The 26,054-nt window shown below is 41.0% G+C and overlaps 1 pseudogene across 1 annotated transcript; it reads left to right on the plus strand.

The window, feature by feature from the left end:
- The first annotated feature begins 5,132 nt into the window (after nucleotides 1-5,132).
- Nucleotides 5,133-6,125, plus strand: LOC308352444 (glyceraldehyde-3-phosphate dehydrogenase-like; annotated as a pseudogene). Its single transcript has one exon. The product of its transcript is annotated as a glyceraldehyde-3-phosphate dehydrogenase-like (transcript).
- The last annotated feature ends 19,929 nt before the right edge of the window (nucleotides 6,126-26,054 follow it).

Raw genomic sequence — 26,054 nt, forward strand, 5'->3', positions numbered from 1 at the left:
TCTTGACCTGCATGGTGGTTACAGGGTACTCACCTTATAATAATTCACTAAGGTATGAATTTTGGTGTGGTATTTGGTTTCTGTGTTTTATTTTATCATAACAAGTTTTTAAAATAGGCATCCAGAATGAGAAGCCCCTATTAGCTGCTTAGTCTGTCCCCCTTCTCCCTGTTTCCTACATTTCTCTCCCTCTCTTCTCTTTCTGTCTCTCTGATTATCATCTTGATTACTCTTCCTAGTTCCTGGCTCTCACCACCAAGCTCCCTCATGTGGCTTTTTTAGAAGCTCTTGTCTGCTTGTTGGTTTTGAAGACTGCTTGTGCCAATCTAATGTCACAGCCAAGTGGTATAGCTGGGAAGGGAAGAGAGAGTCAGAAACTCACTTCTTTTCCCTGATTTTCAAGCTCTGCCATGTAAACTCAATTTCATCAGAGCTCATGTTGCATTGTGCTTCCCACTGTATATTTGGTACATGATTTCATATTTTTTTAAAAATCTGGTTTATCTTGTCATTTTTTGGTAAATGTAACTTATATTTCAATGGCAGACTCAAAAGGATGAATAAATATATTACACAAAGGTGTTTAAGAAGCAACTACTTTTGTTGAGCACCTTCTAGAAGCCATTCACCAGGTTGCTTTTCTTTATAGAAGTTATAAAAAATAGTGGCTACCATTTTTGGAGTATCAATTATGTGCTAGGCAGTTTACATACTCCACTTCTAATCCTAAAAGGGACACCTCATCTCTACAAAGTAGGTATCATTGTCTCTATTTTACCGATAAGAAATGTGAAGTCCTGAAGGGTAAGATGATTGGTCGAAGTCATACAGATAGTTACTTCCAAAAACCAGATTGAACCCATACCCTTCTGGCTCCAGAATTTGCTCTTTTTCACTATAAGATGGTGATTGAATATTGGCCTACAACATGGAGGTTTTCAGTATATCGTTAAAGTGCCACTTTCTAAATTAACCTCATGATGAGGTATGGCACTGGACTTGAGTATTCGTATGAGCTTTAAGATCTACTGTGAAGATAATGTTTTGGGTGTGGCTGTCCGTTCTGTCACAAGTGTAAAGCACAACTGTCATGGCAAATAGATAAAATCACATTTGAATCGTACAAATTAAAGCTAATTTTGGAGAATAGTTCCTAACTGCCCTGACAACTGTCACCTTTTCTTTTCTGCCTCTGGCACCGCCTCCCTTCATTCATGATTTCCTTTTCTCTTATTACCATGTAATGGAAGCTTGATGTGTTGATAATACACTGTCAATTTCTTGGCAAATCAATGGAAAATACCTTTCTTCTGGACTGCTAGGTATTGATCAAGAAATAGAATACTTAAAGGAGAACTGACCCCATATTATATTCACTCTCAGAGCTCTTTTGCATTTGGACACATAGGAGATAGTAAATAAGCTCAAACTAAAAGAGAACATACTCATCTTATTGCAAAAAAACAAAAACAAAAACATTCTTCATGTGACCTATTCCTCACTTAGCAAAAAAAAACCACTTGACGCTGGGAATTTTCTATTCTGGGGATTTGCACAATCTAGTTTATGTATTGCACAGAAACAAATATGCATAGACGGGGGAATAAGAACTTGACGCAGTTTCTTGTTTAGTAGCAATCTTATGAGAAAAGAGAACCAAATTTTTTCATTAAAAAATTTGCCTTTAAAACTTGTCTCTTCTATCTTTTCAGATGGAATTTGAAAGGGATTATGATTATGGTGGAGGAGAGAATGATTTTTGGTTCGGTTAAGCATTAATGGATCAGCACCGTTTAATTACTCTGCCACAATTGCAGCAGAAGCAGCATTAAGACACATTTTGCGTCACTCACACTTTCATAAGGCTATATATTTTTTCATGCTTATATAAGTGTGGATTTTGCTGATATTCCTTTTTTTCTTTTTCACAAAATCTAAATCACACACAAATACACACGCTTAAAGTAAACTAAAACCTGTGTTTTTCTCACTGAGTTTACTGGAGGGAAGAAGGCCTCTAATATCTGAGAATGAGTCTTTGGCTTTTTTTTTTTTAATGCAACTAATGATAGATTTTTAAGGTGCTAAACATGGACTTGAAAACTATATACTAACACCTGGACTTACTGAATATTTCCAAAACAATCAAGTTATACATCTATCTTTTGGAGAACCCGGCTACCACTAGAGAAACTTAGAACATTCCCCAGACACAGTAATAATATGTATACCTAAAGATCCCTCGAAAAACAAGAGTTTCAAGTTTCTGACCCTACCATACATCATGAAAGTGATTTGGCCAAATGAGAGGCTTAAGTTAGTTAAGTTAGTGACATTAGTAAAGAAGATCTCACAACAATGAAAACACGGAGTTCTAAATACCAGAAATCCCTCAACCGCGCCAGTGGTTCTTAGCCCAGCTAACTATTAGAATTAGTGGGAGGAAGTGTGTGTGTGAATGCTTTCAGTAAACACTGATGACCTGTCCTTCCTAGGTCTTTCGGAGTGAATCACAGGCAACAGTATTTTTTAAAAGCTCTCCAGATAATCTGTGTGTGGCCAGTGTTAAGCACGACAGATCTACATGATAATTTCTCAACACACTGCAAATTCTGGGGAAGTGTGAAATGATTTATTCCTTCATCAGAAGGTCTGATTTAAATATGGAAGGCAATCAGCAAGGTTTGCTCACTGGCAATTTCATTAAGAAGGCAGTGCTGCACGCGGGGTTATGTGAAGGCTCCCTAGATGTTTTGCCAGACGTCTGTGGCACCAGAAAGTGTGGAAACTTTTCAAAATGATATGTTTCCAGACTACAGAAGGTTTCTTCACTCAGGAGCGTGTGAAACAAGTGCTTCTGGGGGTCTAGGAAAGCTTTTCACATAAGGGCATTTAGTGGAGATGAAGCTAGGAAAGTTTCCTCCCTCCCTTTCTGTTTTTATTTTCTGAAATGTTTCAGTGATATCCGGACTGATTAAGGTATAATGACAGGCACATGAATGACCTGGAAATGATGTTTCCCCTAATGAAGGGCAGTTTGGGAAAAGCCCAGAGATCACACTTTACATCAAAATCCTGATGTTCGGGGCACCTGGGTGGCTCAGTGGGTTAAAGCCGCTGCCTTCGGCTCAGGTCATGATCCCAGCGTCCTGGGATCGATCCCCGCATCGGGCTCTCTGCTCGGCGGGGAGCCTGCTTCCTCCCTTCTCTCTCTGCCTGCCTCTCTGCCTACTTGTGATCTGTCTGTGAAATAAATAAATAAATCTTTAAAAAAAAAAAAAAAAAAAAAAAAAAATCCTGATGTTCATGTTCTCCAAAGCCAACCCTCCCACTGGTAATACCTTCCAGTTTCTTTTGATACAGTGGGTAATTTGCCACGTTGGGAAGCATTTTCTTTGCTCAGTTCATCTGATCTGAAACAAGGGTGGTGTGTGGGGTGGAATTGCTTTCTGGACACTGTGGCATTTTAGGAAAAAAAAAAAAAAAAAAAAAAAAAAGACCAGCCTGTGTAGCTCATTCTAATTTATCAAAAGCTGCCAGTCTTGGCTACACTGCAGATCTAGCAATCTACTTCAATGTAAACATTTTAATTACTATTTATAACATTTGGCTTTCATTAAAAGTTAGAGAAAAACTTAAAAATTTTTTTCATAAAGTAAATACTGGAAAACCCCTTTAAAAAGCCTACGCCCCCAGCACGCGCGCGCGCGCACACACACACACACACACACACACACGGTTTTGATTTAAAGACAAAAAGAAAACTCCTCAAACAAAAGAAGAAGAACAAGAACAATAACAAGAAAAAGTGGGAGAGAGGGAAGGAAGGAAGGAGGCAAGGAAGAAGGAAGGCTTATTGAAAAGGAAGATAACAGAAAACAAAAGGAAATTATGTACCCCTATCTTAATACCACTCATAAAAATTAACTTGAAGTGGATTAAAGACTTAAGCATAAGAAAGACCTGGTATGTAAAACTCCTAGAAGAAAACATGGGAAGAAGCTCCTCGACATTGGTTTTGGCAATAAGTTTTTGGACATGATATCAAAAGCACAATCCATTTAAACAAAAATCAACAAGAGGGACTACATCAAACTAAAAAGCTTCTTTTTTTTTTTTTAAGATTTTATTTATTTATTTGACAGAGATTACAAGTAGACAGAGAGAGAGGCAGAGAGAGGAAGGGAAGCAGGCTCCCTGCTGAGCAGAGAGCCCAATGTGGGGCTCGATCCCAGGACCCCGGGATCATGACCTGAGCCTAAGGCAGAGGCTTCAACCCACTGAGCCACCCAGGTGCCCCAAACTAAAAAGCTTCTACACAGAAAAAGAATTAGTAAAATTAAAAGGCAACCTATAGAACTGAGAAAATATTTGCAAACTACATATTGGGTAGAAGGTTAATATCCAAAATATATAAAGAACTCATACAACTCAATAATAACAGCAAAAAACAAATAATCTGATTAAAAATAGGCAGAGGACCTAAGCAGATATTTTTCCAGAGAAGACATCCAAATGATCAACAGGTACATGAAGGAATGTTCAACATCACTAATTATCAGGGAAATGCAAATCAAAACCACATTGAAATAATCACTGCCCACCTATCAGAATGGCTATCACCAGAAAGATGAGTTAACAAGTGTTGGTGAGGATGTGGAAGAAAGGAAACCTTTGTGCACTGTGGGTGGGAATATAACTGGTTAAGTCACTATGGAGAATATTACTGACGTTTCTCAAAAAATTAAAAATACAACTATAAGGGGTGCCTGGGTGGCTCAGTGGGTTGAATGGCTCACTCTTGATTTTCAGCTCAGGTCATGACCTCTGGATTGTGAGACTGAGTCCCACAGCAGGCTCAGCGATGGGTGTAGAGCCTGCTTGGGATCCTCTCTCTTCCTCTCCCTCTAACCTTCCCCTCTCATGCTCTCTCTCTGTCAAAATAAATAAATATAAACAAAAAAACAAACAACTACCATATGATCCAGAAATACCACTCCTGGGTATGTATCCAAAGGATATGAAAACAGGATTTTTGAAAAGAAATCTGGGCTCTCTGTTCCTCCCTGTTTGACAGACAGCCACATATTCTGGTGCAGTACCAGCCACATGCCCAAGACAAGGTGGTGAAGATTGGAGTAAACGGACTTGGCCATATTGTGTGCCTCGTCACCAGAGCTGCTTTTACATGTGGCAGAGTGGATACTGTCAGCATCAATGACCCTTTCATTGACCTCAACTACATGGTCTACATGTTCTAGTAGGATTCGACCATGGCAGCTTCCATGGCACAGTCAAGGTTGAGAACAGGAATGTTGTTATCAATGGAAAGCCCATCTCCGTCTTCCAGGAGTGAGATCCTGCCAACATCAAATGGGGTGATGCTGGAGCTGAGTATGTTGTGGAGTCCACTGGGGTCTTCACCACCATGGAGAATGCTGGGGTTCACCTGAAGCATTGGGTCAAGAGGGTCATCATCTCTGCCCCTTTTGCTGATACCCCCATGTTTGTGATGAGTGTGAACCAGGAGAAGTACGACAACACCCTCAAGATTGTCAGCAATGCCTCCTGAACCATTAATTGCTTGGCCCCTCTGGCCAAGGTCATCCATTTCAACTTCGGCATCATCAAGGGGACTCATAACCACAGTCCTTGCCATCACTGCCACCCAGAAGATCATGGACAGCCCCTCTGGGAAGCTGTGGTGTGATGGCTGAGGGGCTGCCTAGAACACCATCCCTTCTTCTACTGGCACTGCCAAGGCTGTAGGCAAGGTCATCCCTGAACTGAATGGCAAGCTCACTGGCATGGCCTTCTATGTTCCCACCCCCAATATCTCAGTCGTGGATCCGACCTGAAACCTGGAGAAAGCAGCCAAATATGAAGACATCAAGAATCAGGTGAAGCAGGCACAATAGGGCCCCCTCAAGGGCACCCTGGGCTATACCAAGTACCAGGTAGTCTCGCATAACTTTAACAGTGACAGCCACTCCTCCACCTTTGATCCTGGGGTTGGCATTGCTCTCAATGACCACTTCGTCAAGCTCATTTCCTCGTATGACAACGGATTTGGCTACAGCAACAAGGTGGTAGACCTTATGGTCCACATGGCCTCCAAGGGGTAAAGACCCTCTGGACCAGCCCAGCAAGAACAAGGAGAGAGAGGCCCTCAGCTGTTAGGGAGTCCTAGCCACAACTCATTCCCCAACATACAGAGTATCGCCCAATCTCCTTAGTTTCCATTCCAGATGCCCTGAAGAAAAGCAGGGACTTGGGAAGCTCTACCTTGTCATGTACCATCAATAAGTATACTGTACCCAGCCAAAAAGAAGAAGGGGTGGGGGGAAGAAAAAGAGAAAGAAAAAGAAAAGAAATCTGCACTCCTCTGTTTATTACAGTATTATTCACAATAGCCAAGATATGGAAACAACCTAAATGTCTATCAGTGGATGAATGGATACAAAAGTTGTATCCATATATATATATATATATATATATATATATATATATATATAAAATGAAATATTACTCAGTCATGAGAAAAAAGAAAAACCTGCCATTAGCAACAAAATGGATGGGCCTTTAGGGCATTGTACTTAGTGAGATAAGCCTGTCAAAGATATATTGTATGGTATCACTTATATGTGGAACTTGTATAACGGACGAATTTGCAGAAACGGAGGGTAGAATGATGGTTCCCAGGGGCTGGGGGAACTGGGTAAATGTTGTTAAAAGATACAAACTTGCAACTAAAAGATGAATAAATTTTGAAGATCTAACACATAGCATACTTATTATAGACAACGCTGTATTACATACTTCCAAATTGCTAAAAGACTAGATTTCACATGTTTCTACCACAAAAAAGAAATGTGTGTGTGTGTGTGTGTGTGTGTGTGTAAATTAGTGGATGACTCTGTCCCTTTCCCCCCAAAAAGCTGTAGTACAGTTTGATGAGTTCTTCCCATCTAGCTCTGAAGGTCCCTGTTAAGTTTGATTTGGCAGAATGTATGTTACTGGATAACACAAGATACAACTTTATTTATCCTCCTGTACCAGGAGTGTTAGTTTCAGTTGACATCTGTTTCTTGTTCTGATATGCAACTCTCTGCTATATGGTTAGTCTTAGTTGAAAGACTAACTTTATATTTTAGAAAGTAGTAACATATCAAGATCATAGTAGCTCTTCAGAAAGCAGAGAAGGAGCAAAATAGGTTTGGGAGGTGGTGGGGGATGAGTAAGCTGTAGACATTGGATATTACCTTGAGTGACATGGAAAACCACTGAAGGGGTCAGAATAGAGGAGTGCTATAACCTAGCTTCTCTTGTAAAGCAACCACCTTCATTATTGGGTTAAGGACAGACTACAGAAGGCAAGGACAGAAGCAGGAAGATCAGTTAAGGGACGACTCCAACAGTCCACAAAAAAGATGATGTGACTTGGACCAGGATGATAACAATGGAGGTGGATTTGGTGATGGATTGGATGTTAGAGAGAAAGAGGGTAAGGAGTCAAGAGTATAAGCTTTTGATTTTGGTACACTTAAAATGACAGTATCCCTTAACGGAGATGAAGGAGATCACTGGAGAAAGAAATGTTAAGATGGAGATTTAGTATTTCATTTTGGATGTGTTAAGCCTGAGAAACCTATTAAGCTCCCAAGTGAGAAGGCAGCATTTGGTGGCATACAGACTCAATTCCTCAGGGAGTCTGGAGTGCAGGGGAGAGGCTGTGGCTAGAGATAAGATTTTGGGTCAGAGCCAAACAGTGTGGCAAGTCGTGTTGTTGTAGAATATTGGCGAAGGCATTGCTTATAAAAAGGTGACTTTTAAGACTACTACATTATGTCCTTTTGAGTTGCCTTTTTTACTTTAGACTCTTAAGCTGTTTAAAAGTTTTAAAAGTTTTAGTTTTTTAAAAGTTTTAGTTTTCCTATTTTCATCTTTTATATGTATTTACTATGACTTATTACAGGTAATTATGCTTTATGTATTTCCAGATCTACTCTATCCCCAGAGAAGTGATCAATACATCTGGTAATGGCATGAATTTTATGTTTTTGTATCATCTTTATAAAATGGAATTCAAAAGGTTTTCTATATTGTTTGGTACAATTTGTGAATATCTTTGATATTCAATTTCTCCCAGAAAAGCTAACCTCTCACATTATATGAAAGGTATTGGGAAAAAACAATTTAGAACCTTAAGCAATCACGTGAGGAAAACTGAGGCCAGAGGCCACCACTGAATCCCCTCCCCCCACTCAGTCTGGACACCAGTCATGACCTAAAGCAGGACCTAGGTCCTGGTAATGTGTGGGATGGAAATGACCCTAAAAATTCTGGCCAACTTAGCCCAAATTTAACTATGCAAATGTGCCAAGAGCCCAGAATATCATAGCAGGTCTGGGGGCAGGTACTAGTAACTGAGGGCTTTAGAAGTTCTGGGCCAAGTGTAACCAAAGAACAAGTAAAATGTCATACAGTTTGACTGACCAGCCTTGGTAAGGTTGAAATAATACTTCCTGTATCCTCCTGGAATGGAGAAAACTTAAGGTTTGGTTGGTGTTCTCAGGTCTCTTCCAGATGGGACAGTCATCTTCTGAGAGATACTAGGAACTGGAGGTAAAAATGGCACTTGCTTAGATACTTGTTTTAGCATCTTGTATTTGATACTTCTGAAGCCATTGAAGTCAGAAGAAAGATGGGACTTAAACAGAAACAGGAAAGTTGTAACTTTACCACTTGGATTCTGGCTTTCTGTGCACTATTTCACTCAGCAATGGTTTATTGAACCCCTACTGTGTTGAGGGCTGTGATTTATAAACTGGGTTTTGTTATTCTTCTTGTCAATTGCAATGTTATCAATTTATTAAACATTAGAAAATAATTCCTTTATTACTGTTATAATTAATAGCTCAAGGCAGCTAACATCAGCAATAGAATTTGATAGGATCTAACTACAAGCAACTTCTTCACAGTGAAATAAAAGTATTCACTGAAATAGGATATTAAAAGACAATAAGTTGGAAGAAAATTTTTGTCCATACATGGCAAACAAATGGATCTCCTTTGTAGAGAAATATCATATGCACTGTTTTTATTCTTTTTTAAGATTTTGTTTTAAAATATTTTATTTATTTACTTGACAGACAGAGATCACAAGTAGGCAGAGAAGCAGGCAGAGAGAGAGGAAGGGAAGCAGGCTCCCCGGGGAGCAGAGAGCCTGATGCGGGACTTGATCCCAGGACCCTGGGATCATGACCTGAGCTGAAGGCAGAGGCTTTAACGACTGAGCCACCCAGGTGCCCAAGATTTTTTTTTAATTGGAGAGAGAGAGAGAGAGAGAGAGCACATTAGCAGGTGGGGAGGGGCAGAGGGACAGGGAGAAGCAGACTCCCCACCGAGCAGGAGGTCTGAAGCAGGGCTCAATCCTGGGACTCTAGGATCATGACCTGAATTGAAGGCAGACCCTTAAATGACTGAGCCACCCAGGTGCCCCTGCTTTATTTTACTTTATTTTTTCATATGCATCGCTTTTTTAAAAAAAATACTATAAAAATAGAAAAAGAGATAAAAGAATTAAACTATTCAAATAAGAAACATATGGCTGATAAACATGAAAAACCTTGAGTATTACTAGTAATAAGAATTTTTGCATCCACAAATAACAACAAAATACTATTTTTCCATTAACTTTTTATGAATTAGGTTTTGAAAGTTGTAAGCTGTATCTATCTATCTATCAGATGAGTTGAATGTGAGTTAATGAAGTGGACAAGAGGGTAAGGATCCAAGAGAAGGATCTAAAGTACCAGAAATTTGAAGTAGTACTTTGTGTTCAGAGCTACATGAAAAGTTCAACCCTGCTGGAGTTTACTATGCAAGAGGGAGAAGAAGAATGTAGAGTGAGCCAAGGTAAGTATGAAGGGTCAAGATTATGGAGGACTTTGGGTAGGTAATGGTGAAAACCTTTCACTGAATCCTGAGGGTGATCAGGAGTAAGTGAAGGCTAGGAGAAATCCCAGTTGAATTACAGTTTTTAGGGAGAGCACTCCGACCTTGTAGGCAAGGTGAGGCTGAAGACAAGATGACTCTCTAAGCAGCACAGGTGATCCATTGAGATGGGGGTTTTGACTCTAGCCAAGAAATAAGGGCTGGAGAGGAGATCAACCAGAGCAACAAGCAGTTTCTGAGGCACCTCTCCTCGAGTTTACAGGGGTTAACTTGTGATATACACTTAAACTTAAAGGAAAACATCACCAAGGACACACTTAGCTTCTTCCCAATTTTAATACAGATTCATCTTAGAAGTTAAGATCCCGTCCTTTCTGTTTCCCCTAGAATAACCACGGAATGGGGGTAGGAGGCTGGGGCTGTTTTTCCAGAGCGGGATGCAGCTTGTGGTCAGTAAAATTTGTGGGCTACTTTCTGCACGTCACTGTGGTCACCCGGTCCTCACCCTGGCTGGAGGTATCTGATAAAGCAAGGATTTGGACTTGAGTTGTAGGTACTTCCTATCTTAAGGCTCCGCCCAGACCCTGGGGAGTTTCCTGGAATACTGAGCTCTATTGCTTTACTCTAATCAGCTCTCCTTGAAATTGCAACCAGGGAGAGATGGGCTTGGAGGAGAAAAGAACCCTGTAAGTCCCAAGAAAGACTGAGAGGGTTTTCAATATCACATTTGGAATTTATTTTTTGCCTTTCCATGAACATAATACATCTGATTATTGCCCTCCTAATTCATCCTGCATAGAACGAGGGCAACTAACCTTGTTTATAGCTAGCCTTCCTCTCTTACTCCACTTTTTCGTTTAGAAAATATGTTGTCAATAGCTTCACAAGCTGACCAAGAAATTCACAATTTCAGTTTTAAAATGTGAATTATACTTCAAAATTTATATGACTAACATTTTTATTTATTTAGAAAAATTTTTGTGACTACTATTTTTTAAATGACAGAGAATAGTTAGCAGATCTGTAGTGAATATTCAGAAATATGTATTAGATGCTTCATGTTAAGTTTAAGCTGAGACTTAGAGTTAGCAAGAAAGTATATGAGTAGAAATTTGGCAAAATTAAGAGTCAAATACTGAACTAAAGTAAAAAAGCAGTTCTCTGCTGGATTACTGGGAATGAATCAGAAAACCCATAAATGTGAGGAAGGATGTTTCAGAGGTGAAGGTGTACAGAGTACAAAGCTGAAGGGGAAAATGTGTTCTCTAGGTATTTTAGAAGTAAGGAATTTGAAAGTCAAAGCAGTTAACTGCCTTGGCAAGGTCACACAGTTAGGGGCAGAGCCTGGATGAACACTTACCTCTCTTGACCCAGAGCCCATTACTTTTTCCTATGTTATCCTTTGATGAGGTATGGAATTGGAGATTTCAGTGTCTCTTGAACCACACAGATAAAGACATCAGAATAGAAAAAGACGTAAAATTATATGAGAAAATAACAAAGAGAGAGCTTCAAGACTGAAATAATAGGTTTGATTAATTTTTCCAGGTTTAAGAAAACGATAGCTGTCTCTTCAAGCACGGTGTGGGGTGGGGGTTATTATTGACAAAAGGGCGCTCTGGGCCCTTATTTGGTATTTAGTCTGGAAAATTTTGTAAAAATCCAACTTTACGAAAAGCCTTCAGGTTATATTTTTTACACACACACACACACACACACACACACACACACACACACAGCGCAAAGGATATAAAGGTCCAATTAAGGAACTTATCTGCTAGAAGACTCTAGCACATTGTTAAATAATTATATTGCTCTTCTAATTGCCAGGGAGGAGGGTGGAGATCTGTTGAACTGTACAATTGACAAGGCACTACAGGGAATCCAGATAAGAGCCAACAGAACCGGTTATAAAAAGATTAGAAGCTCTTGAAGTTAACCAAACAGAAGGAGCAGATAACACACATCTGTACGTTCTAAAGGCCCGAGCCAGGGAAGGGTGAACCTTAGGACTGCAGCCTATACACATGGAAAGTTGAGTGAGAATCTGACTGACTCAGGTATCAACTGTCTAAGATATTTTGGTAAAACAATTTTCTTTCTTTTTTTTTTTTTTTTTTTTTTTTAGAGAGAGAGCAATCGTATGCCCATGAAGGCGGGGAGTGGGGGGTGGGGGGGTGGGTAAAGGGAGAGGGAGAGAGAGAATCCTAAGCAGATTCCACACCCAGGGCAGAGCCTGATACAGGGCCCAGTCTCATGACCCTGAAATCAAGACCTGAGCTGCAATCAAGAGTGGAACACTTAACGACTAAGCCACCCAGGTACCCCTGGATGAAAAAATTTTCTGAACAAAGTTGGCCTAAATGACTGGTCTTCAATTTTGGACAGTCTTCTGAAACTGAGTCACCAGACTTTCATTTTTTAAAGATTTTCTTTCTTTCTTTTCCTTTCTCTCTCTCCCTTCCTTTCTTCCTTCCTTCCTTCTGAGCCCATGTGAGCTGGGGGTGGGCAGAGGGAGAGGGAGAGAGAATCCCAAGCAGGCTCCCTGACAAGCAGGAGCCAGACACCGGGGCCCAATCTCATGACCCCAAGACCATGACCCAAGCCAAAATCAAGAGTCGGAAGCGCAACTGACTGAGCCACCCAGGTGCCCCACAAGGCTTTTATGATAGGTGTGAGAAAGAACACTCCAGGGATCTATGACTCATAAAACTTAGGGGTAGTGTTCTAACAAAGTGGAAATAAAAATATAGATATAACACATCTCCTGTAACAGGTAATCTCTAGAGTCTTAATTCTAAGACCCTACCCTGATGTTATCCCTACTGTATGGCCCTCAGAAAGGGTTGACTGATTTGGATGAGGCCATCCTGCTAATAAATAAGTGATTGATAGGAATTATTCCTGGTTGTATCCGATGCCTGTCAATTTCTCATATACCACAAAGTAGACCAATGGGAAGAGTTACAACTTCTCATTTTCTTCTCTGTCAAGATTGGAGCAAAGGGGACAGCGGGAGATGTTTATAAGAGGCAGGTCAGTTCACCCTGTGTCAGTTAATGTGTGCTTGGGTCAACATGTATCCTACAACCTTTTCCAGGTGGTTTTTAAGAGAACTTAGAAAGAGGTTTCTGGACTCAGGACCCCAAATCCTATGCAGATAGCAATGGTTCCTCTATAACTACAGGATAAAATTTAGCATCCAAACCCTACATTTTGGCATTCAAGACCCTCATCAGTCTAGCTCTAATCTAGCAATTTTGCTTAAACTTTTTTTATTGTGAACTATACCAAATGCATAGAAAAGCATATAAACCATGATGTACAGTTTAAGACATGGTGATTATGAGTAGCTATTATATTCTAGGCACAGTTATCAGTCTAGGCACAGTTATCAGTGCCTTCTTCCTATTATCCTATTTGATCCTCACAAAATCTTAAGGTATCCTTATTTTGTAGACTCCAAGGGTGCGTGAGTGGATGTGGTGGAGTTTCAGTAACTTGCTCAAAGTCCTTACAGCCACACACCCTAGTAAGAGAGAGAGGGATTTGCATTCTGGTCTGACTATAATCACGTACTTCCTGTCTGGCAAAACATGTCTTCCCCATGCTTCTCAGGTGCATCATCAACTTTTTCTTGCCCCATCACCATCTTCATCAGCCTCAGCCTCAGCCACAGAGTCTGTTCATCATAGCTGTCCTGATCCTAGGTGAGGAATAACGTTCCTGGGGAAGAGTGGTTAGGAAGCCAAGATCTAAACATGAGGGTGGTGACCACTTTGTCATTGTTTATTTGCTTTAAGGCAAAAAAAAAAAAAAAAAAGTACAGTTGTGAGCAAAATACTGTTTGATTCCTAATAGCATTGACAGATAAGTTGCCAGTATAAATATGTTCTAAATATTTCATGGGACTAAAAGCTATACATTGCTTATCTGAAATCCAAATCTTATTGTGTGCACTGTATTTTATTTGCTAAATCTGAGAATCTCTGAGGAGAAAGGCTTCCCATTGTCTCCCATTCTTGAAGTAAAAAATAAAGGAAAAGAGCTAAAGCAAACATAGAGCCAGAAGCAAAGCATGATATATAGAGCAAAACTCTTCTCCCTCAGCTCTCCCTCAGGCTCTGCTACTTGGAGCATTACAGTTGAAGGCAGGTGCTTTAGGAAAAAGGATCTATGTGAACTGGAAGCTGGACTTTTAACTCTGACTGTGTAAACTTGAACAATACGCTTAATCTCGTTGAATCTGGTTTTCTCACCTGTAAAATTAAAGCACTGGACATGATAACCTCTGAGGTTTGTCCAGTTGTAAAAATACTCTTTTTCTAAAAGAAGTGAAAGGAAATAAAAATTTGGTAAACATATATTGAGTGCCTGGTATTATATAAGTTATTTAAATATCTTATTTAATTCTCAAAATAATTTAGAGAAGTAAATTGTGTTATTCTTGTAATCTCATGTGACTGCACCATAGAGGTGGCCTTCATTTTTCTCTACTCCCACTTTGAAGAAGGACTAAGTGCTTAGATGCCTTGCAGAAAAGGGTTAAATTGCGTAACACATTAAATAGAAATGAACAGTTCACTGAAGATTTGGTGGGTGACAAGTACCACCACTGCACCAGATTTTTCTATTCTAAATTGTTAAGTATTAATCTGGTACCAGCTACCATCTCTCTTCTCAATTCTCAAGTTCCTTTCTTCCCAACCCTCATCAATCTTACAATCAATTATCTCCATTTGTCTTCTCTGATGGGATTAGACGCAGAAACAAGGTAGAAGTTAGGGCATTTTCAAATTGGAGGGGGGTTTTTGAACTGGCCAAGAACTAATTTGAAGCTCTGAACCTCTGATGGTAAAAAGCTTTTGGCTGACATCAGGAGAAGCTCTTTAGATTTCACTGATAAGCAATTTCACTAAGGAGAAAACAACAACTATGAGTTTAACCAAAAAGAAAATGCACACAAAAATCTTGCAGTCTGAAATGTGCCTCTGTGTTGTGTGACAATTTTAGCTATGTTAAAGAGGTTAAGTTCAGAAACATGAAATCATATAGTAGAAGCCTCTGGCTTTTCCTCAACACAAAGCTCTTGAGACTCACACCATTTTGCATATCAGTAGTTTGATATTTTTTATTACAGCGTAGTATTCTATTGTATGGCGGTACAAAAATCTGTTTATCCATTCACCAGCTGTTGAGCATTTAGGCTGTTTCCAGCTTTCGGTGACTATGAATAAACCTGTTACAGACATTTGTATATAGGTTTTTGTATGGAGGTACATTATTTCTCCCGGGTAAATTCCAGGAATGGAATTCCTATATTGTATGGTAAGTTTATGCTTAAATTTAATGTTTAACTGCTAAACTCATTTAAACATGGCTGTGTCATTTTACATTCCCACCAGCACTGTATGAGAATTGCAGTTGTTCCAAAACCTCAACACTTGTTATTTTAAAATTTTTAGCCACTGTAGAGGTGTCTGGGTGGCTCGGTCAATTAAGCAACATGTCTCTTGATTTCGGCTCAGGTCATAATCTCAAGGCTGTGAGGTCAAGTCCTGTGTGGAGCCCTGCACTGGGCTCCTCGCTCAGCTGGGAGTCTGTTTCTCTCCTTCTTCCTCTACCTCTGCCCCTCCCCCTGCTCTCTGTCTCTCTCAAATATATACATACATACATACATGCATCTTTTAAAAATAATTTAGCCACTCTGATGGTTGTATAATGATATCACATCCAGGTTTGTGATACTATTTATATTTTCGCCATGACTAATGACACTGAGCATCTTTTCATACGCTTATTTGCCATATTTTATTTATTTTTTGCCATATTCATATTTCTTTAGTGAATTGTCTATTCAAATCTCTTACCTGTTTTTTTTTAATTGGGTGGTTTGCTTTTTTACAAGTTTTGAGGGTTCTTTTACACATCCTGATACAAATTCTTTATCAGATGTGTAATTTGTAAATGTTTTTCCCAGTCTGTGTCTTGCTTTTTAATTTCCTTAACATTGCGTTTCAAAGAGGAGGCATTGTTTTTTTAAGAGAAGGTATTTTTAATGAAGTGACTTAATGAAGTCCAATTTACCATTTTTTTTCCTTCATGGTTCATGATTTCTAAGTCCTAAGAAATCCTTGCCTAACCCAAGTTAAAGATTTTCATCCACTTTTTTCCCAAGAAGTTTTATAGTATTAGCACCTATGCTTAATTCTATTGAGTTAACCATTTTGAGTTAATTTTTGCATATGGTGGCAAAGACCAATGTTCATAATTTTTGTATACGGATATCAATTTGTCTTTTATCATTTATTGAAAAGACTATTTTCCCACGTTGAGTAATCTTTGTCAAAAATTAATCAGTTATCGGGGTACCTGAGTGGCTCAGTTGGTTGAACATCTGCCTTCGGCTCAGGTCATGATCCCGGAGACTGGAGATTGAGCCCTGCATCAGGTTCCCTGCTCAGTGGGGAGCCTGCTTCTCCCTCTCTCTCTCTGCTTCTCCCTACCCCCACAACCCCCGCTCATGCTCTCTCTCTTGCTCTCTCTCTCTCTCAAATAAAATCTTTAAAAAAATTAATCAGTTATATATGTGTTGATCTATTTCTGTCTTCCGTTCATCCTTATGCAAATACCACATTGCCTTAATTACCATAGCTTTATCCTAAATCTTGAAATCAGATGGTGGACAACCTCCAGCTTTCACTACACTCTTTATAGAGTTGTCAAATTTGGAAATACCGAGAGGGGAACTTTTTCTCACATAATTACTCTGAACGCTTGTACACATTCTGGAAACATCCTTTGCTTCTTATAATAATTTATGTCAGTTGCTATTAAGCCTTAAGTATCCTAAGAATTCATTATAAGTTCTTGCTTTCATGTTCTCTTGCGAACGAACCCCTTAAATGAATCACTTCATGTCCATGATGTGTGTGATTTGTCATGGAGGTCACAAATACCAGGTCTCCAGCCCTGTGGGAGGCAAGTGGGCGGCATTACTGAACAGCTCTACTTTTCAGACTGTCAAGTTATCTTGCTCTCCCAGGGCCTCCTGATGCATGGGAACCTGGCACCTCACTTCAGAAGCTTTGAAAACAGGTTGTGCAGGTTGCATTTGAAACGGCAAAGAGCTCACTTCTAAGTCTTAGGAATTCCAGGGAAAGTAGAATTACTTGCACCAATTCAGTCCATGGAAATGAGGAATCAAAAACATTAGTCATGCAAACTATTATGTCACAAAGCAAAGGGATTTACACTGAAGACAGAGCCTTAGCCTTGTCTTTCGAACGCAGGAAACCTCGCCTCTATCACCAAAGGATTCTTTTGGACAGAAACTTTTTTTTTTTTGGCTAGAGTATTTTCACAGTTTAAGAAGTGTATATTATATCTCACTTACCACTCTGTTAATTATTTTACTATCTGTAATCTTCTCTCCCCAAACCAGTGACAGACAAAACTTGACAAATGCGACAAATGTCTTTGCATAATAGCAGCTCATTTGTTTAGCAACACTATTGAAGAATGGAACAAAGTACCAGCTTCAAAACAAAACATTTTTTCTAAAATGAATTGTACCCTTCCTTGTCTTCATAATGGAATATGCTGAACAAATTTAGTCTTGCCTGGTAACCCAGGCACTATTGAGGATGTAGTGTTGTTTGTCCTCGTGTGAAATTATTGTACTTTTTTACTTCCTGTGTTCATTTAATAGCTTCCCTCCCCTCCTGTTGGTTTTGGCCTTTTATTTTGCAAACTGCAAAAGACACGAAGTTACCGAGCTTGCTGGAATTGTGAGAGAAGAGCACATGGGTTCTGTGTGGGGCCCGAAGGCTTCTCCTATGATGAGTTCATGATTTCTTTTCATTAAACTTTGTGACATGTTTTGCCTCCCCAAGTGACTCAGAAGTTCTTGGCTTTGTAATAGTGAAAGTCTCTGGAAATAACCAATTGTGTGTGTGGGTGCGTGCACACACGTGCGCACACACGCGGGTGCAAGAAGGCCTGGCATGGTATCTGTGTGCTAAATATGTGAGAGGTAAATACATGGATATATACACACATAATACATATTTTAGGTTCCTCAAGAGTATCTCTACATATGTGTGTCTGGTATAAACTAATCCCTCAATAAATGTTAGTTGAATTAATGAAAAAACGTATAGACTTATTATGTTTTATGGGTAATACTCATAGCAACTTTGACAATTTTATAATTCTTTCTGCAATGTGGGAAATGTGTTATGTCACCCTGGAATGATGCCCCAATTCCTTTTGGAAGAGATGGTTATTCTGATAGCATTGTAATGACCACTGGCCACACCAGCTTTGGGGGCTGAACTTCCAGGCAACTAGCTTTGTGTAGAAGGGTGTGAATTATTCCACTCGTGCCCACCCAGCTGAAAACTCCTCTCTAGGGACTAGGGGCATCTTTGGTCTGATTTTCCTCAAAAAAGAAAAAGCTTATTTGCCACTTTCTAGTTAATAAAATGTTACTTAGAATATTAATATCAAAGGCAGTTGCAGCACTGCTGCTGGATTGAAGGGGAATGGATTCTTAACTGCTAATGCTATTGAATCAAAAAATGAAAGTAGAATGTAAGATTTAGAAGCAATTAGCTGTATTTTCCTCCTGGAATCACTCAGTAAAACACAATTGGTCTGAGAGTAGAGAAGGATCTGGGGCCCCACTCCCCACTGATTTCATCAGAGATAAATAATAAAATTAAGACTAATAAAATTAGACTGTCTCTACTATGGAATAAGATATTTGATTTGATAGAGTCTTGCTTAAAAATTATTTCCTTTTTATTTATAATATTTATAATCCTTTTTAATGACATCTGGGTCTTACCATGGAGGACCAGTTATTTCCATTAGTATCTGTAGTACTTCTCCTTTTAATATTTATTAGATTGGTTTTGCATTCACAATTCACAATTCTCTTCTAAATTATACTAATGTACCTTGATGCTTAAAATTACTTGTTTAGATCTCCAAATTGCTTGACGTTGACTCTAATTTTCAATCGATTTACTTCACTGACAACAAGTTCTATCAGCTGCCAAACGACCCCCTGGATCATACTGGGATGCCTGGGGAAAATATTACAGGGAGGGAAAACACAAAAGAATACAGCATCTCATGAAAGACTCCACCTCGAAACCTCGGATGATCTCTTTGTGCGCTTGGTTGATCTAGCCCTCAACAGCCCAAATCTGCATGTCCTTCTAATCAAAATAATCCCGAGGTTGAGGTATCTGCTGTGACTCAAATTAGAGATTAGGCGCTCTCACCCTGTCAGTTGCGAAGACATGATAAAGAGATAACCTTATGATATGGAAATGTTAACAGGACCTGAATCTTTGTAAAGCCGTAGCAGACCTCCTCCTGCAGAGACCTAGCCCCTCATTAGTCCCGGCGTCGCACAACTGACGCCAACTGTGTCCACACAGCCTTCATCTTGTAGGAGAAAGGTACTGTTACCAGTGGTGGATGGATTGGTAAGCCAATGAAGCTTAAACCTCAGGGCCCTTCCCATGCCAGGGCCCCTTCTAAATAACTCTTCCCATCAGTACATAATTTTGTATTTGTTATTAAAAAAATTTTTTTTTTCTGAAAGAAGGCCCCAATATTATACAAGCATGTGGTCCACAAGACATGGCTTCACCCAGCTGCTACTAATGGGGTTTCTACCTGTGGCAGATGTGACAGAAATGGTGGATTTGTGAGCAGCAGTCTTCCCCACACCACGCATGTCTAAATGTTACCCTTCTGTTTCCACTGTTTGTCTGACTTGGTTTTGTTTCTGCCTCTACTGCTGCCTCCTGGTCTGCAACTACCTTCACACCGTCTGAAATGCATTTCCCGAAGTTGGAGTTTCACTGTATCACACCTGTCTCTCTGCCTCTTAGACTGCAGGGTAAGTCCTGAATCTCTTCCACAGCAGGCAACAGCTCAGACATTGTGCTCGCAGCTGGTCTGGTGCCGAGGGGTGACGGCCTTGTGAGGGGTTTGGTGGCTGGGCTGTTAAATGCGGGAGACTGTGCAGATCTGCAAATCTCCAGTGCTCCCCATCCTTGGAGCTGTGCATTCCTGTTGCACAGAATTTGCAACTGGTTTTCTCTGAGTCATCTGTCCCTCCAAATACTACCAAGCACATTGTTGGAAGTGTTTTTTGTGTTTTGGTGTCATAGAACCTCTAATAATACTACAGGATTTCTGGGGTTAGTTAGACTGGGAAGGCAAAAGTTTGAATATTTAGGGCAAATTGTTTTGTTATGATGGAAAGCCAGGATTTTTTTTTTTTTTTTTTTTTTAAATAAAAGTGAACACATTCTTTCTGGACTTGCAGACCCAGCTATCTTTGATGATTTACAAAACTTGGGAGACACTGAAATGCAAATACTCGAAAACTGTATCACCTTGTCTGAATTAAGGGAATTTTAATACTCCGTTTAGGTGGGTACTGGTAAGATCTATTCCTAATCCTGGTGGTGCTGTGATGCTGCCAGCAATTTACAAACACACTTCCCTATCTACCTGATGGTCAGTGTCTGGATAGAGGCAAGGGTTCTTCTCTTCCCCATTGCTTGGGCTCAGGACTGCGAGAGCTGGCTTTTCAAGTGCGGCTGAATGGAACACAGTGTGAGAAAACCACTATCCCGAGCCATTAGAAATGGACAGAGTGCCTCTCCCAGCCCCGCGGGCGGGACAACAGCTTCCTTCTGCCAAGACAGTCAGTAAGGACAACCACTTTGAAACACAGCCCTCTGGCTACAAACTACTGAAGTTTCTCGAAAGTTCTGAATAAGCTCTCCAATTCGAGTCTGCCACTGCTGTCCTTTCTTAGACAGAATGCCCCTTGACTTCATTAGGTGTTCTGCATGAAGGAAGACTCTGGGATTTGCTTTTAAAGGAGTTAAAGGTTTTCAAATGAGGTGTGAGGATGGTTCTCTAAATGGCTCCTTTTCAGACTCCTATGAAAATGAGATGTCTGTTATGCCCTAAGTATGGGGTGATAAGTAATTATTAAACAATTTTATATAAGGGAGAATGATTTCCCCCCCCCCTGTGCCCATTTATTTAAAACCCTTTCTGAACCTACAAGGCATATCCTAAGGCTGTTCTCCAAGAAAGGTTAAGAATTAAGTTCCCTACCCTTCCCATCTGGTTCTTCTTCTTAAAAAAGTTCTCAGGCTTCCTTCCTGCCACTCTTACTGGGCTCATGACAGAGGTACACAGATGATGACTGATTTCAAAATAAGCGTGTGGGCACCAAGATGCGAATAAAGAAAAACCAAATAGCGGCCTGAGAGAACTCGGAGGTTTACAGAAATGATGTACCTCCTGTAAAAATCTTAACTGCTCTGCGAGTCTCGGTTTCATGGAATGCCTCTCTGGAATGATTTTCTTTTTCAGTGGCTGCAATACATAAAGACCACTGAAACTTGCTGTTACCCTCCCCCTGCCTTTTACAGACCCCTCAAGTTCGGGTCAGCTTTCATGCATCTAAGCCCGGGTGGCAACTCTGGTTTAAATGCCATTTCATGCCTGATAAAATTTCATTAGGCATTTTAACTTTTAATTTCTTTTATTGACTTATCGTGCAGATGGAGAGAAATGTTTAGAAAGGGGAAAAAATTTAAACAGGGATTTACTGAAGTCATGTTTCAGTAAGGAAGGAAATACCATTGACTTTATTACAGCTGCCTAATGTTTTCCACAAACTGTAGAAATAATGCGTTGTATCTCGGTGACCTACAATAGCAGCTGACTGCTTGCACATGATGGAAATGCAATTTTGCGTTTGCTAAAAATTAACTATTTAATGCCCTGGTGTCTGTGTCTCACCGTATCTTTTGTGCTATAGGCTATTTCAAGTTGTGGACAGTCATTGGCTACAGGTTTGAAGGCAGTGTGTGGCTTTGTGAGAGGTGGCTGGGGTCGGGTGGGGAGAGGCCACACAAGACACACATGTGTCTGTTTGTTGTCCCTACATGGTCCTAAGAGCTGATGTGAAGATTTCCTCTGCCTTCTTCCTGTGTCCCCTTCACCTGCCCCCCACCCACCCACCCAGGGCAAACCAACCAGACCCCTCCCTCTCTCCCTCACCCCCTCCCTTCCCTGGGCCTTATCTGGTGTGTTCAGTGATGCGATAAAACAAAAACGGAAGTTTTTGATTGCACGAACACACCCTTTGGAGAGATTCCAGCTGGAGAAGAGTCCGTGTAGGAAAGTGAGAGCCGCGTGGGGAGACCTAGGTGCCAGGATCGAGGAAAATGCAAGCTTAGGAGGAAAAAATAATAACATGCTAGAATGGCAGTGGTGGTTTCGAGAGGTCTGGAGGGTGGAGGGAGTTCAAAAAGGAACTTGCCTAATGAGGCCTCTCTGAAGATTTACTGCTGTGGCCACTGCTGAGAAGAGGATCCGGAGAAAAGATGTTCTGCCCTGACTAGCTTCACAGGAAGTCAGACAGGGCTTGTGTTCTCTGGCAGACAGAGAAGAGAGACTGCTCAGCCGGCAGCATCTACGGACTTTCAGTTTAATTGTTTTTAAAGAGCCCTCTTCCATGCAGCATTCATGACCCTTATACATGCAGTTCTCGGGGCAGAAAACCAAATAGAGAAAACATTCTGGATGAAAGCTGTTCCCATTTGTCCCCAGGATGACCACATCAATTCCTGGGGGTACCACTTCCTCCCCTAACTGCTCCTCTGGAGGGGGGGGGTGGGTGGGCCTCAGTTCTCATCCTAATGGCCATCAGTTTCAGGGCAGAAAGGACGTGACAGACCATCCAGGGAGCTCAGAACACTGTCTGTCCTTTGCCCAGTGGACTGGAGGCTGGGCTCTCCCTGTTTCCCCAGCGGAACTCAAAGCCCTCCTGACTTCCAAGGACTGGAAGCAAAACTCTGCAGGCCAGATTCCACAGCATCAGGGCCTGTACTCAATGGGATGCTCTCTGCACACTGATGGAGCTACACGGAAGGAACCGCTCGTGAAAAATACTACCTTTCAGGTGAAAGAGCGCCATCTCCCCACCTTTGGAGCAGGTACCATCACTGCCATTTTCCTCACAGGGAAACAGGGGCTTAATGAGCAGCAGTGATTTGCTCAAGGACACAGAACTGTTTAGCCTTAGAACACTCCTATCTCATCTGACCCCTGGAGGCCACACACACACCTGCTCCCACGGACTGGCTGATGTCATCTTGAGAACTCATTCTGGGTAATAAATCAGAAGCCTTTGAGGGGAAGAAAGATAAATGGGGTTCTGGGCATTTTCTCACAGAAGACAGGAAAGCAGCCCACCTGGTCTACCGTGTAAATCCCAGTAAGTGAGGCAGAATATGGAGAGAGACCCAGAGTTTGGGATTCCAATCCCATCCTACCAAATGGCTGAATGGGCTTCAAATAAAGTGATCCCAACCCATGAAGCTCAAGTGGATCCAAGTAAAGGCTGAGCACAGCCATGGCCTAGAGGCGGGGCGGGGATGGGGGGGGGGAGGGGGTGAAAGCAAAGGAATTCTCCAAGACAGAAATGGAGCTGCGGGAGGAAGGGAGTTTCCCCTCTTCCTTCAGTGGTGTGGGGCAGCAGGTGGAATGCTGTGTGAAGGCAGGTGTGCTTGGGGTAGGTGAATGCGGGAGCTGGGTTCTGTCAGCAGTTCCTGAATCAGCTTCAAGTGCCTCGGCAGTGTCATGCACGTGTGCATGCGTGTACTTTCTCTGTGTGGGTGTGAGCATGCACCTGCTTGTGAGGTAGACTAAGAGGCAGAGGGACAGAGAGATTCACAAACTTGTAGAACAGGGTATTTCATAGACATGCTTCTGCTTTCTCGAATGGATAGGGGTTCCAAAAAACTTCTGAAGGAAACCTCAGCATAAAATAAGCACTTCACTAACATCTATTCTCCTAAGAGATAAAGATGACTGCTTGTTGCCTACTGAACATGTTTTCCTCTTCTTCCTTAGTAACAAAAACCTGATTTGGGGGGATGTGGGGGAAGCAAGTTGCCTAGGAAGCTTCATTTCTCTACCTCCCTTGTTGCTGAGTTCTGGGCAATGGGATGTAAAGTGAATTTATTTGGTGGAACCCCTAGGAAAGTTCCTCAAATGGAAAACAGACAGATGGCAGCTCTCTTGTCACTGTAAAGTACAAAGCTAGGTGCTGAGGATGTCAGAGAACAAAGGTGGAAAGCCTGCGTCTCTAGTGGTATCTCAGTGGTTATAAAGATTCTGGGTTTCTCTTCCCCTCTTACAAGAAGGAATAAATCCCTAATTTGTTTAAGCCACTGTGACAGGATCTCTGTTACTAGCAGGCAAAGCCAGCTCCTGACTGGTAGAGAAAGCAAGCTGCTTATTTTTTCTCAGTGCATGGGCAGTACACACAACACAAAGAAGCGAATGCTCAAACTATAAAGTAAGTCAATAAACATAAGGGGTAGGTTCTCAGTGCAATTACATTCAACCTTTGGATGTAAGTGTCATAACCGTTAATGTCACGGACCCTTTCGAGAAACTGTAGGAAGCTGTAGACAATCTCCTTAGGGAAATGCATATGTACATTTGCACAGAAAATCTTCACACACTATCTCAAGCATTTTATGGAATCAGTGAAGCCCATCCACGAAGCCCTTGTTAAGGATTCTGCATTAGGTTACAATTACTTCCAAAGGCAGAAAAGAAGGGACTAGATCTGGCTTGGCTAATGGCCGGTGCCTTCAGAGTGTTTTTCTCAAGGAAGCTCCGGGGTAAACAGGGTCACCTGGGTAGTCATGGTCTTTCCTGGAACCTTCTATAAGAGCAACCTGAATCTTTTGGGTTTGGAGCTGGATGGTGAGACCATCTGGTACAGGAGAAATCAGATGCCACTCTGAAGCCCAGCAGGCCCCCTAGGACCAAGGAACAGGTCACACCATTACAGGGAGCCTCAAAGAACTTTTGAGGCTAGCTGTAGTCCAAGGTGAAATAAAGAAACAAACAAACAAATAAATAAGCGAATTCATTCTGCAAACCCAAGCAAAGTATGTTGGAAAGGGCTTTGTGACTGAATGTGAACCATCTTCGGTTTTTGTTCACTGGATTTTAGCAAATTTTGAATAGTTTCATGGGACTTTGTATGTTTGTGGGACACACTGACAAGACATTCTGAACAGCTGGTTGGTTAACGAAAATGTAACGAGATATTTTACTTATAGAGCAGCTGTTCCAATGTTTGGGCATTCCATGTCAAGCTGCTATGAGCTGATCTAGTCCAAAGAGGCTTTACTGAAAGTATGCTGTAATAAACAGTGTCCACTGGGTGAATTTGCCTAAACAGTTTTTTGTGTATTATGTCTGTGGGAAAAGACATATGATATTTTGAAAGCTGTTTCGCTTTGATTTCCCAGTGAAGTAATCCTTCTCTCACAAATTCTAATTGTATGACACCATAAGAACAAGGCTTAATCTGGGTTGTAAAAATGTGTAGGTCCTACTGTATTAATCCCACTTTGGAGGACATGTACAATTCATTTCCTTAGATCTTTGTCATACATGCTTTCCTTTTCAACTATTTGCATATCTTTCACTCCTTAAAAAAAACAACAACAGCAAAGCTTCACAAACAAAACAACAAATATCCTGATTCTATTCATTTCAACCTCTACAATTCTATGAAGAACATAATGACATGTTGTTTGTGGAGCATTTTCTCATATTTTAATAGCGAACTAGAATATTCTGGGGCAGTTGTTCTCGAATTCCAGTGTGCAAAAGAATACCCGTGGAGTATGTTAAAATGCAGATTCCAAGCCCCTCGGGGCTCCCATTCAGAGGGCCCAGGTAGAGTTGGTAGCTGTTGTGCTTTAAGACAGCTGTAGTTTGTATTATAGGGCCAAAGTCCCTTTGGATGAGAGGGTGAGATTATGGGCTTCGTTTATTTGATTCTTTCCACTGCAAGACCTTGGAACGCAATGCAAAAGCTTTGAAATAATCTTGTGCCAGACAATAATGGAAAGAGCGACATCAGGGAAAAACTAGGAGGGAAAAAGTTTGGTTCTCATAACTGTTTTGCCTCGGTTGGGTACAGGGTGACATTCGGCAGCACATGGGATGATGTG

This window comes from Martes martes (assembly GCF_963455335.1).
Source record: "Martes martes genome assembly, chromosome: 11".
Lineage (NCBI taxonomy): Eukaryota > Metazoa > Chordata > Mammalia > Carnivora > Mustelidae > Martes > Martes martes.